The sequence below is a fragment of the Manacus vitellinus genome, unplaced genomic scaffold (genome assembly GCF_001715985.3).
Source record: "Manacus vitellinus isolate BGI_N305 unplaced genomic scaffold, ASM171598v3 scaffold_0_pilon, whole genome shotgun sequence".
NCBI classification, from domain to species: domain Eukaryota; kingdom Metazoa; phylum Chordata; class Aves; order Passeriformes; family Pipridae; genus Manacus; species Manacus vitellinus.
The window spans coordinates 51,488,504-51,501,530 of NW_021938789.1; the positions used below are offsets into that span (position 1 = coordinate 51,488,504).

Consider the following 13,027-nt stretch of genomic DNA (forward strand, 5'->3'; position numbering starts at 1 on the left):
TTCGAAAACACTAATTCAGAAAGAATAAGAGTCTTGCAGACCAGAGGCTTCCAGAGAAGTTGAGGGAAGTTTTTACGGAATATAATCTTCTTCAGTGTTCAGGAGGGCAACTATGTTTAGCAGACTGGTGGTTGCCTGAGACGTCAATCTGTGAGCTCTGGTCTCCCACCCAGATGCAAATTGGTGGGAAGGAAATACAGCTTGTATGTCAACAAGTCCTTCAAGACAGTTAACTGAGAAGGTGGGAAAATGCTTCCATTTCAAAGAGCAGCACTTCTGACTAACTAATGAGTATGCATTCCCTGCTCCAATTCCTTACTAGAAAGCTTCTAAAATTAGTGCTCTGTCATCTCTGTGTGAAGCATGTCTGTTGTGCTGATGGCTTTGTGACAAGCTCTACAGCAAACAACTGGGCATAAGAGCATGCGTTCTTATCTACCTGTACAAAAGCAGTAGATGTGGCAATTATGGTCAGGAGTGCAGTGATCAAGTGATACTTCTCTTCAGGAGGGTCTGATGAACAGCAATGTAGGATGTATTTTTGCAAAAGGAGCAGGAGTGTATATTGATATGGTATTGAATATGGTAAATATGGCATCTTATAGGAAAGTCATTAAAAAAATAAAAATATGTATATGCTCCTTGAATGTGGTTATACCTTTCTAATGGCAAGATTTTATTTGTGCTTTCTGGTGTATGTTGATTTGAGTGGCATAAATATAGAAAAACACAAGTATGAATGAAACTTGTAAAGCCCTACAATATCAGCATCCCTGAAGTTTCCTTATACACATTTAATGTGGAATGATCTTACTGTTATTTTTAAGCATTCCTTGTACTTAGATTCACACATACATCTCTCTACAGTACTTCACTTTCCAGTAGAAAAGGAAAAAAAAAAGGTTAACAATTCTCATTCGGTTTGTGTTGCTATAATAGATAATAACAAACTTGACCCCAGCAACTTGTAGCATAGGAAATGCAAAGGAACTTAACCTGAAAGTTTGAATCATTCCCTGTAGTTTAGCAGAGATAACCTCGGGTTCTGAGTTCAGCTGCTTTTCTGCTTCTCCTTCAGTACTCCCATGTGGGATACTGAAGGAGCTTGGTGACAGATTTGTAAATGTAGCATTGACAACATGAGTTGAATCATAATAGGGATATAAATAAATGTTTAAAAGTTCCTGGTACCACCAAGCCTATTAGTGCTAAGGGAAGTTTTTTAGGCAGGGAGGGGAAGAATGATGCTACTGAGATTTTATAAAGACAGCAGACATACAGATCCCATTTGTCCCACCCGTAGCTATTATGATCCTGCTTGGCTGGAGAGAGGAAGAATCATTCAACTGGGAAGAGTAAAGAGGCTGCCTTCCACATCCATCTCCAGCGCTGAAGAAGAGAAGCTATGCAGCTGACAGTCATCATGCTCTTGGGCTGATGACAGAGGGGAAGGGAATGCAAGAGAAAGAGGGAACTCTAGGCAGACTTTGACAGAACATGAGACAATTATTGTAAGCTTTTGAAACTGTTGATGCTTAGTAGTTTTGTTACTGTGCAGTTAAAATCAAAACACGGATGTCAAATATGTGTAGTGACCATTACCGTTGCAAAGGTTTTTAAGTGTTTTTTTCCCCACTGACTTTTCATTCAGGTCTCAAATAATTCCAGACTCTATAAAAAGCAAGCCCTCTGCCTGCTCACAACACCGTGCATCACACACCAAATCAATGCTAAGGGAGATTCTGTGCAAAAGGTTTATAGACTTCTCCATTATCTACCAGGAGCCCCATGGCTGATTCAGGGGTTTAAGTATCTTTTTATAGGTACTACAACAGAGAGATTATTCTCATACAAGCACTTCCACAATAATCTGCTTCTGTTGACTTAAATATGCATCAGGTTTTTTCCTATCTTATTCTCTTTTACTTTCATGAATACCTCCTACCATGATGTACAATCTTGTCCTCCAAATTCAAAGGTAAGTTCTGCAGGTACTACTGCCTCTAAAAAAATGGTAGAGCCCCACAAAATGATAAACATAAAGCTGATGTTGCATACATTAAGCTAAGCTGAAAATTTTCTAAGGTGACCTGTTGAAAAATGCTGGTGTTACAGAATGAAAATATCTTGCAGATAAATGTTATTTTCATTCAAGTTCTTACTGTACAATTATTGTTAAGTCTTACTATCAGAAAGTTGAAAGGATTAATTTCAAAAAAGTCCTAACACTTTTACCCATCCTGTTTTTTTAGCTAAATAACAGAATAAGACTATCAGATTACCAGCTTTGAGTTTGTTAAAATGGAATGCTGTGTACGGTGAGAATAAAATATTTCTGCATATTTTGTTTGCAAAATATTCTGAGATTTTCATCCCAATTTAAGACAATGTAGAATTTTGAAATTTCAGTATCTTGGATGGTAATTTCTTCTTCCAGCCTCATGTAGCCATTGGAGAATAAGAACAAAGCAGCAGAGCCTCCAAAGAAATGTAAGAAAGAGAAAATACAGTGGTTGGTAATTATAAACACAGCTGACTGAGAAAAAACTAGTAGCTTACCTGAAGCATTGTGACCTTTAGCAAATGAGTGATTTTATTAAATTCAAATTTTGATTTAGTACCTGGGTTGGCAGATATTACTGTGAGATTCTCAATGTTGTTAATGAATTTCTATGTTAATTTACTTTTTATCATTTTAATGCACTGGATATTTCTATTTTAAACCCTACAGATTTATATCAAGGAACAGTTTTAACCTGCCACTGACTTTGCTTTCACTGAATTGTCTTTCTCAAGTGCAAGTATCATCTCGTTGCTGCTCAAGTAGTTGCCTAGGTCAGTCCAGAGCAGAGGAGTCCACAAACATTCATTCATTTATCTCTGTGCACTGCAGTAATACTTCAGTATGTGTGGGGGACAGGTCTCAGCGTGGAGGTTACATGGATGGGAAGGCCTCAGAGTAGCAACCTGCGTCCTCAGACTGGCCCTGGGGTTTGTGTAAAACATCACTGTGTAGTTGGGCTGCTCTCCTTCTTTCCTCTCTTAAATCCCAGAGATTTGGATAGGTAAGAAGAAGAAAGGGCTTGTTCTTCCTGACTCAAAAAATCTGACAAAGGCATAGATTGGAAATGGGCAAGGAATCTAAGTGTGTCAGATTCTCAGCACATCTGAGTGCTGTCTTGTTTGCATGATAAGCTTTGCATTCTCTTAAATACAGAATTATGGAACTGTATCAGAGACTGTTGCAGATGTGTATCAGAAATCTCACTAACAAATCCCTGCTGACAAGATTTTCCAAACCAGAAAGCTGGGAGTAGTTTATTCCCATATCTGAAGGCAGAGGGTTTGATAAGGACCTTTACTCCTGATAGCCTTCAAGAAGCAAAGCATCTTTCTTCCTGGAGCTGAGTCTTTAGTTGTTTATCCACATATCCAGCCAGTGAACCATAGAGTTCTGGTAGTTACTCAGTGAAGAATTCCTGATGAATGGAGAAGTACTCTATGCTCTGATGTCTTCTATTTCGTACTTCCATTTCTGGCACAACATCTCTCTTACTGAGGTAAATATAAGGAACGAGAGAAACTCCTGGGAATGAGGGGCCTAAAACTTTAAAAAAAAAGAAAAAAAAGCAGTGGTAGCAGATACGGATTGAGGGTAGAAGCTCTCCTCCAACTTAGTTCTTTTTGTTGCCCACAAAATTGTAAATAGAATTCAAAGAGTGTATTCCAATTGTACTCCAAACCAGAATATTTAGTGATTAAACTCTGGGGCTAATTGGGCTACTTAATCACTGATGCAGAACATCAATTTCCAGTTTCAACTCACAAGGTTGAGTAACTATTTTTAGAGAAAATAAAAGAAAGGAAAGACACATAAGTTGTCTTGCTAGACTTCTGTAAAATTATGTTACTGAGAGAAGAGCACATTGAGATTTACTGCTGTATCATTTTTTGTTTTATTACAGAAGAAAAATTGCCTTTGCAGCACACAGTGCTTTCAGAAAAAAACATATCTAATACCTTACTTTTTTTCTCTGAATAAAATGTATTGCTGTTTTTTCTATTATGGACATGCCTTAAGGCCCCAACAGAGATGGTGTCACCATTCTAAAAATCTCTGGCTCGAACAGAGAGTGAGAGACATTTTCTGCCCTGGAAAACTGGCAGAGATAAGGGGGGAAAAAAGAACTAATAAGGTCACCTTTTACAGGTCAGTTAACTGTAACATTGAGTTTGTGTCTGGCAATATGCACCAAACTGGAATTTGAATCCAGGTTTCCTGAAACCAAACCTGACAACTTTGGGAAACTACTCCCTTACCTGGCCTCTCGAACTTCCTATCATTTCAGACAGTCTGTGCTGGTTTTTGCTGGGGTAGAGTTAATTTTCTTCACGGTAGTTGGAATGGGGTTATGTTTTGGATTTGTACTGAAAACAGCATTGATAATGCAGGGTGACTTTAGTTATTGCTGACCCCACCATTGAGGAGGCTGGGGGTATACAAGATGCTGTGAGGGAACACAGCCAGGAGAGCTGACTCCAACTGATGCAAGGAATATTCCATACTGATATGACCTCATGCTCAGTATACAGAGCTGGGGGAAGAAGAAGGAAGCAGGGGATGTTTGGAGATGGCATTTGTTTTCCCAAGTAACCATTACGTGTGATGGAGCTCTGCTAACCTGGAGATGGTTGTACACCTGCCTGCTGATGGGAAGAGGTGAATTAATTCCTTGTTTGCTTGGCTTGCTTGTGTGGCTTTTACTTTACCTATTAAACTACCTTTATCTCAACCCCTGAGTTTTTCTAGCCTTTATTCTTTCAATTCTCTCCCTCATCCCACTGTGGGGGATAGTGAGTGGGTGTCTGTGTTGTTCTTAGTTACTGGCTGGTGTTAAATCATCGCACTCGTCATTGGTTTTCTGTGCATTAATTTAAAATCTTAGACATCAGAATGTCATAGTAATCCAGAGATAAAAAGAAGTGAATTTTAAAACCCAAAGAGTGATCACTCAGTCTTCTCCAACACTTCAGGGCTCTTAAGCCATACTGATATTATCTCTGGATACAGAACAATATGATCATAGAAGCATAAGACTGTTCCAGGGCACTGAGTCACACAGATGCAGTTATACTGCCAGGATCCAAGAATGCAGTGAAAAGGACAAAATTGTCCATGAAAAAAATGCCTTGGGTGGCAGGTGAGATCAGGTTTGTCTCAGCTCTGATGTAATCTAGATTGTAACTGCAAATTTGTGACCTGGGCATGAACCCCCTTTTGCAGAGATAGATCTAAATTATGGCCCCTGCCTTTAACTACTCAGCAATCTATGTATTAGAAAAGGGAAGCAAAGGCACAAAGAGTGAGAGGAAGCCCAGAGACTCTGCTGAGGAGCAGTAATTGCAAACATCTCATCATGCAAGCTGCCTGGCATGGCCCACCCTTCTCTCCCCATCCTTGCCAATACAAACCAAGTTGTCCCAGTGCTGAATGGGAAGTACACTGTCACAGCTCCCTTCTTTAACAAATAAACACATCTGTGCAATGTCACAACAAATTAGGAACTATTTATTCATTCGAGTTTATTGAGTTTGATGGAATCAATAATCAGTGGGGAGTTGGCACTGGATTCCTTAGGGAAGCTCTCTAGGAGTCAGTAATAGGAGTGAGAACTCACCCACCAGCTGCATTTCCCTGTAGACAGGAAATTGGGCTAAAATAAATCTTGGCCCAAGTGAAAATAATGGATAACACTCACTTTAGATTGCACTGTTTTGCCATCTAAAACAGCTGAGCTTTTACCTAAATAATACATGAAAGGCTGTTCAATGCCCTATACCTGATAACTGTATTGTGCAGTCTTGTGAAAAGAAGCTTAAATAAGACCAGAGAAACAGTCCTTAGAATTTCATGCTTAGTTTTTGCCTGTCTGAAGCACATCAACGCATTCAAGCAAATTTGCTTTTGAATGCAACCTGTGTGTTCCAGTTGGCCAACAACATGCTAGAAATTCAGACCTCTGCAAAACAGGTGTTTGTCCTTTCTCTAGATGGGCAAGTGTATAAGACTAGAGCTTAATATTTATTAGAAATGTCCAATCAATCTTCTGACTTTGCAGTTCTATGGATATATCACATATTAACAGGGCTGGGAATAAAAGTCAAACACAGTACCAGATGTGAAATATGACAGTGCTGTAAAATAATAAAGAACAGCTAGAACTTCTCACTTTATTACTATTATAACAAACTTTTTTACTGAGAAAGCCACAAACAAGTAGAAGAATCTACTGTGCTAGGCACCATTTAGGTTCTTAACTGGGGAATAAATCTCACCCCAAATATTTTTCAATCCATGACCTTGTAGGAATGCACACTCTGACCTTATTCTTGGAGCAGCTCCACTGACAGCAGTGCTGTCACAATGATAAAGTTGTGCTTGTATGCACTGAAGAATTGGAGCTTTAAAAGATGAAACAAGAAAAAGGCTCACAGCCTACAGTGATCTGTATTCCCCATCATATTTAATAGCTGAGAAACCAAGGCAGAGATTACTTGGGCCTTCAGGGTCAGAGGTCATCATTAGTCCTGGCAGTAACTGGTAGACATTTTTTGGCATTTTTAGCAGGCAGATCAAAGATCCAAATGGACTCTGTAGACAGAATCCCCCTTTGGTTAACCTATAAATTTTAAAATTATTATAAAATTAATTATATTTTATATTACTATCTCATTAAGTTTTAGTAATAAAAGGAAATTAAGACAGTTTCTCAGTAGAAATAGGAGTACTTTTCTGGAAAGGTAATAATCCAAATGCTGTTCTCAATAACTAACCATCACTTGAAGTTTCTATTCCCATACTGACAGACTTCAGGATAATAAAAAAAGAATCTAAATATAATAATTTTAACTATTAAGTGTCACCCACTCTCCAAATTGTCCAAGGCATTTTTGAACAGTTTAATCATAAAAGTAGAATTTAAACTACATTAAAGAAGCCCAGCAAACTACAAGTTTAGGGTTAAGTGTGTAAATTACAGATTGGCACACATTAAAACTTCACCAGGGAAGGCAACGCAGACAACTGGATGGAGCATTTGAAGGGGTTAAACAGTTTGAGCTCTGATCCAAGCTCACTGACTCATTTAATCTTCCTATAGCACCTGAGTGAACAACTCTTGACTTCAGAAGGTATTTCCTGAAGCTTCCACATCCCTGTGGTTTGAATCTGGCAGAAACAAACATCAGTGTCTAGGAAAACCCAGAACCGTGATCAAACATCTGTGCCATCTTTTTTTTTCTTTCTATAGTGACATCTGATAAGTAAGGACATAACTACCTGGTCCAGCATGGTTGGTCTCAAAAATAAGAAGATTTAGGTGAGAAATGCAGCAGGACATCACTGAAAGGTCATGGTGAAGGTTATGCCCAGAGCAAGAAAGAGCAGGAAGCATTGTTTGACTGAGGTACCATGAAAAGCATTATTTAGACATAGGTCTGGTGATTTACATTGCTTGAAATCATCTACCAGACTCTGCAGAAAAGGTTCTCGAAGGGACCCGTACTAAAAGAATAGCTGAGACATTTGAAATGCCAAAATGTCACATGGCATTATGCAGTTCAGTGGAGGATATCTTCCCTGTTGTCCGGCTCCTTTTAAGGATTCCTATATCTTGCAGTGGAAAGGTGCTGCCCCCACAAAAATTACTCTTCCTCTTTAGATGCAACCATCATGCCAGAGAGAAAAATATTTCAGAAAGCATGAATACTGAGCCCTTGTAACAGCTTTCACAGCCACACCTCTGGAGTAAACTACATTCCCTTGGCAACTTGTGTTTGCATCTTGTGATTCAACTGACCGAAATTATCTCCATTAAAAAACATGCAAATGGCATCAGGTGTAATAGGTGGGATGGTGGTGGAATAGAGGACTGTTCATTCCATCTGAAGATGAGTCTGAATGGCAGTGACAGATAACTCCAGACGTGGGAGGTTTTGAATTAAAAGAAAATGAAAATGAGCAATTCAGTCAGAGCAGTGTCACTAGTGTTACATAATTTCATATGCAAATTTGTTTATCCTAAACTGCCCTTAGATTTCATGGACCCACTTAAGCTAAATCTAAAGGCCTGTCCCTGCACTGTGGAATTACTAGGGACATAAGAAAAATATTAACATCTGAAGAATAAAGATGATCTGGTGGAAAAGGTACATTAGCTGTGAGCAGCTTTAATGTGCCTTCTGCAATGACCTGATGGGAAAGTAAAACCCCTCTGCTGGAGTACCCAGCACCAGCAACCTTCATTTTTCTGCCTTTTCAAGAAATGTCTGATGAAGAGAGGCATTGATGTGGCTGGCCATCAAGGTCCTGTTCTCCTAGGTACTTCAGGCAGGGTGCACACACCGGAAAGTGATTGCTCCTTGGTCTTGCTTGGCCCTTTTACACCTAGGGTTGATTCAAAGAAGAGTTCTTCACACCAACTGTTTTGATTTCCAGAGATCTGGAAGCCATTAAGTGGGAAACAGGAAGAACAGAGTGGCATTCTTCCTTCCTTCACTTTCTCCGTTGTCCCCATTTTTCACTGCTGTCTGCATGGTGTAATGTCTTACCTGTGGAAATACACAAGGTAGCAAGAATTATGGATTAGGTGTCAGTAAACGGGGTAAAAATGGTTTCAAATTGAACATTCCTTTTATAAATGTGATTTCAGATGAAGGTATATTGCAAGCTGCCACACAACACATTCGGCAAGTACTGCCTCGCTATCATAAGACATTATTCTGCCTCCAAATTTGATTTGTGTAAGGAGGGAACCAGGAGAGTCCCTCATAAATTACACTGTTGACTAATTTTGTCATTCAATTCTGGCATACCAAGGCTGCAAACAATGTTTAGTTGCATAACCTTTAAAAGGTTATACAACCATCAGGTCCCATTTCACAGTCTTCAAAAACAGTGAGTCTATTTCTTCTACCAGAGTTTGTTTATTTAATTTCAGTATTTCGGCTTTTAAGAAAAATGTTCACAGTACACTCTTAGTCTCCCTATTTCATGTTTCACATTAAGTTATATTATTTTAAGAATAGTTATGCTGAGCATTTATATTTCTATGATTTTCTATCAAATATTTAGTGTTTTATTCCAGTCTGCCTTGGAAAACTAATAAAAACATTTTGTCTTCTTAAATTGATTAGCTGTATTTAAACCCTTTATAACTTGCACTGCACAATACTAGTGTTAAAGCTGTTAAAAACAGAAAAGAGGGATACTGAACTCACCTTTACATATTTTGTGCACGTGTGTGTGTTATGTTATTCATTGTAAGGCATTGCACTGCATGGTATAGAAACACAGAATGATAACACAGAACCATAGAATGGCTTTGGGTGAGAGGGACCTTAAAAATAATCTAGTTCCAACCACCTTCCATAGGCTGGGACACCTTCCACTAGACCAGGTTGCTCAAAGCCCCATCCAACCTGGCCTTGAACACTTCCAGGAATGGGGCATCCACAACTTCTCTGGACGACTTGTTCCAGTGCCTCACCACTCTCACAGTAAAGAATTTCATCCTAATATCTAATCTAAACCTACTCTCTTTCAGTTTGAAGCCCTTCCCCCTTGTCCTGTCACTACATGATCTTACAAGAAGTTTCTCTCCATCTTTCTCATAGGCTCCCTTCAGATACTGGCAGACTGCAAATAGGTCAACCTGAAGCCTTCTCTTCTACAGGCTGAACAATCCCAATTCTTTTAGCCTTTCCTTTCCATCCCTCTGATCATCTCCATGTCCCTCCTCTGGACTCACTCCAGCAGGTCCACGTCCTTTCTGTGCTGGGGACCTCAGAGCTGGATTCAGCACTCTGGGTGGGGTCTCACCAGAGCAAAATAGAAGGGCAGAGTCACCTCCCTCAACCTGCTGGTCACGCTGCTTTCCATGCAGCTCAGGATATGATTGGCTTTCTGGGCTACATATACCTTTGTAGATAATTTTTCTGTAATTCTGGAACTATTTTTTATCTAAATATGTTTGTGATGAGATATACATAATTGTAATAAATTAAAAGGTGCAGATAGTAGGCTAGTATGGAAAAGGTTTGTAGTCCCTGTCACTGCATCTAAGAGGAAGTAATGTCATCCTATAGGAATCCTAGCATTTATGTAGGGCTGAAGTTGAAATGGATGAAATGAGCTGTGACATCATTTTATTTTGTGTTTCCTGATGTTTGTAAAATCTCAGACCATTTGTGGATATTCTCTTTACTTTTACATCAGATCTACAAGGAGGAAGTAGTATTCTTTCATGTACATTGTATGGTGTATACTTTACAGGCAAAGGGCATGTGGTAACTTGGACTGAAGCCAGTTAATGTCATACAACTGAAAAATACAGGATACCTGAGATTACTTTAGTCAAAAAAGCATACAGTAATGCCAGCCACTCTTTAAAGCTTTTCAAACAATTTTCAAACAATTCCTTTGGTAATTTGTTCTACTGTGATTCTTTAATACTTGAGAGGCATTGGCTGTATATACTATGAAAATGTCATCTTTGTTGCCTTCCTAAAGCTTTGCTTTATTGTGACTTCCACAAAAATATTGGAAATCATCTGAAACAATCTGAACAAAACAAAACAGTCAAGTAGATAGTATTTTGAGCTGACCACTTACACTGCTATTGTTTCCTTGTATTCACACATCAAACTGTATTTGCCTTGAACTGTTAATGAATGGGTGGACGTAACATTTTCTGATATGTTGTCCAATTGGTATCCTCTAGGCATCCTATTCATGACCAGGGATCCAAAGTGTTTCAGCATTAGGAAGAAATGCAATTGAAATATCTCTGCATATATTTTTTTCAGATCCCTAACAAAATATATATGGTTGTAAGGGACAACCAAAATGTGATGAGGAAAACTGTTTCTTCAGTACCAGTATCTCATGGCGCTAGCAAGCACTAGGTTGAGATTAGGAGAAAACTCCATAATTTTCTTTTTCGTTTTCATTTTTTATGTTAAAATTGAAACCTGATGGACTGCACAGATCTTTTCTTAGTTTTGTAGCTGGATGCCCGAGTAGGTTATGATACAGTCTCATAGTGGAGAGGGCTTGCACCTGTGTTCTCTTGTCTCTTACATTATGCATTTTCCCTTTCTGTCCAAAATGTTGTTAGTGCTTTAATCCGGGCCTGATTTGGTAAGTATTTTGGGATGGCAATATATTTTGAAGGAAAAGTACCTGCTTGGGACTTCCATTGATGAAACCCTGATCAAGCACCACAAATAGATTTAGCAGATCTATTTAGCAGGCCCAGAAAGCACAATTGTGCCCCCCTCCTGCAGGTTTTTCTGTGAATGTCATCCTGTTTTTTCTCTTGGAAGCTGATCAATGTGACCTGGCCAAATTGGACACAACTTAGATGCTGTTCTTGAAATCTGGAGTTCCAAAAAATGAATTTCACTGCACACCCCATGCAGCTAAACTGCACGTGCTCCATGCCTATTTGTCCTCGACTTCTACCACCCGTAATCCATCTGGGCTACCAGATATCTGTAAATCATCCAGACCAGTGCAATGCACGGATCAGAGGAGGATTATTAGTAAAGCCCTGTAATCTTCCTTAGTAAACTTTTGCTGTACAATATGCTTTGAGTAATGTCTGGAAGTGGCAAAATTCATGCATTGGATGCCTCGGTGTTACACAAATAAATCCTAAGAAGTCTGACTCTTTTATTCTCTCAGGGGAAAACTGACAAAGCAGATCAGAAAAGGGGCTGCATGAACTTGTTCTGCTAATGCAGGGACGAGGCATTCAGCTAACATTTGTGTAATGCCTTTCTTTTTGTTTAGAAGTATTTGTGAAAGAAAAGAAAAAACAAGTTTGCATAGTCTGCAAAAGATAAGAGTTTAAGTTAGATACAAGGTCAGACTAAATTCCAATGGTAAAATTTATGTTGACAGAAACAGAGAAGTTGGTCCAAGGAAAGAAATGTTGATTCCCCCTTCCCACCCCTTTATAAGATACAATCTTGTTGAAACAAAAAATGCTTGTGACTTTGTAAAAGAATGCTTGTGACTTTGTAAAAAAAGTAAAGAACCCAAGGTGAGGTTCTCTTAGAAATACTTTCTTGATGTTTTTTATTTTTTTCTAAATTCTCTAATTTACAGTCACATTCAATTTGTATGTATTAAGAAATACATATTGTTAAATGTTGCATATTATTAAATGTATTGGGTCTGACCGGGATGTACTTAACTTTCTTCATAGTGCCTTCATAGTGCTGTTCTCTGTACTTGCAGCTAGAAGAGTATGAATAACACACCAGTGTTTTGGCTACTGCTGAGTTTTTCTCAGACACCACCATGGCTGTTTCTCCAAACCACTACCACCAAGCCTCAAGCCTCAAAACCTGCGGGTGGGTAAGAGGTTGGGAGGGGACCTACCCAAGACAACTAACTTAAACTGACCAAAGGGATATTCCATACAATTTAACAATATGACTCATCAATAAGAGTAAGAGAAGGAGGAAGGAGGGGTGGGGGAATTATTTATTAAAGCATTTCTCTTCTGGACCAACCGCTACCAAAGCCCCTACTTCGCGGGTAGTGGCAGGTCATCACCTGCTAATGGGAAGTAGAGAATAAAACCTCTGTGTTTTCCTTTGTTTCACCATGTGGACCTTGCTTTTCTCTACTAAGCTGCTTTTATCTCAATCCATGGGTTTTTCATTTTCTCTCCCATCATGCTGAGGAGTGACAGAGCTGCTTAGTGGGCACCTGGCAGACTTCCTATGGGCTGAAGGTCTTCAAGAACTGCTCCGGCATAGGTTCTATCTGAGAGGTGCAATCCTTCAGCAATGGGCTTCTCCTGCATCCCTGTTCCCCATAGAGACACAAAAACCATCTCCAGCAATGGACTCCTTTCTCCAGGGCCGCAAGTCCTGGCAGGAGCCTGCTCAAGTGTAGGGTCTCAACAGGCTGCATCTTCTTTCAGGGCATATCCATTTGCTGTGGCACAGGGTC

At 39.3% G+C, this 13,027-nt stretch overlaps 1 long non-coding RNA gene across 1 annotated transcript; it reads left to right on the top strand.

Moving 5' to 3' along the window:
- The first annotated feature begins 4,598 nt into the window (after window positions 1–4,598).
- On the top strand, window positions 4,599–12,400 carry LOC108642090. The gene is made up of 3 exons (XR_003915781.1): window positions 4,599–4,720; window positions 7,311–7,379; window positions 12,305–12,400. It is a non-coding gene; the product is annotated as an uncharacterized LOC108642090 (long non-coding RNA).
- The last annotated feature ends 627 nt before the right edge of the window (window positions 12,401–13,027 follow it).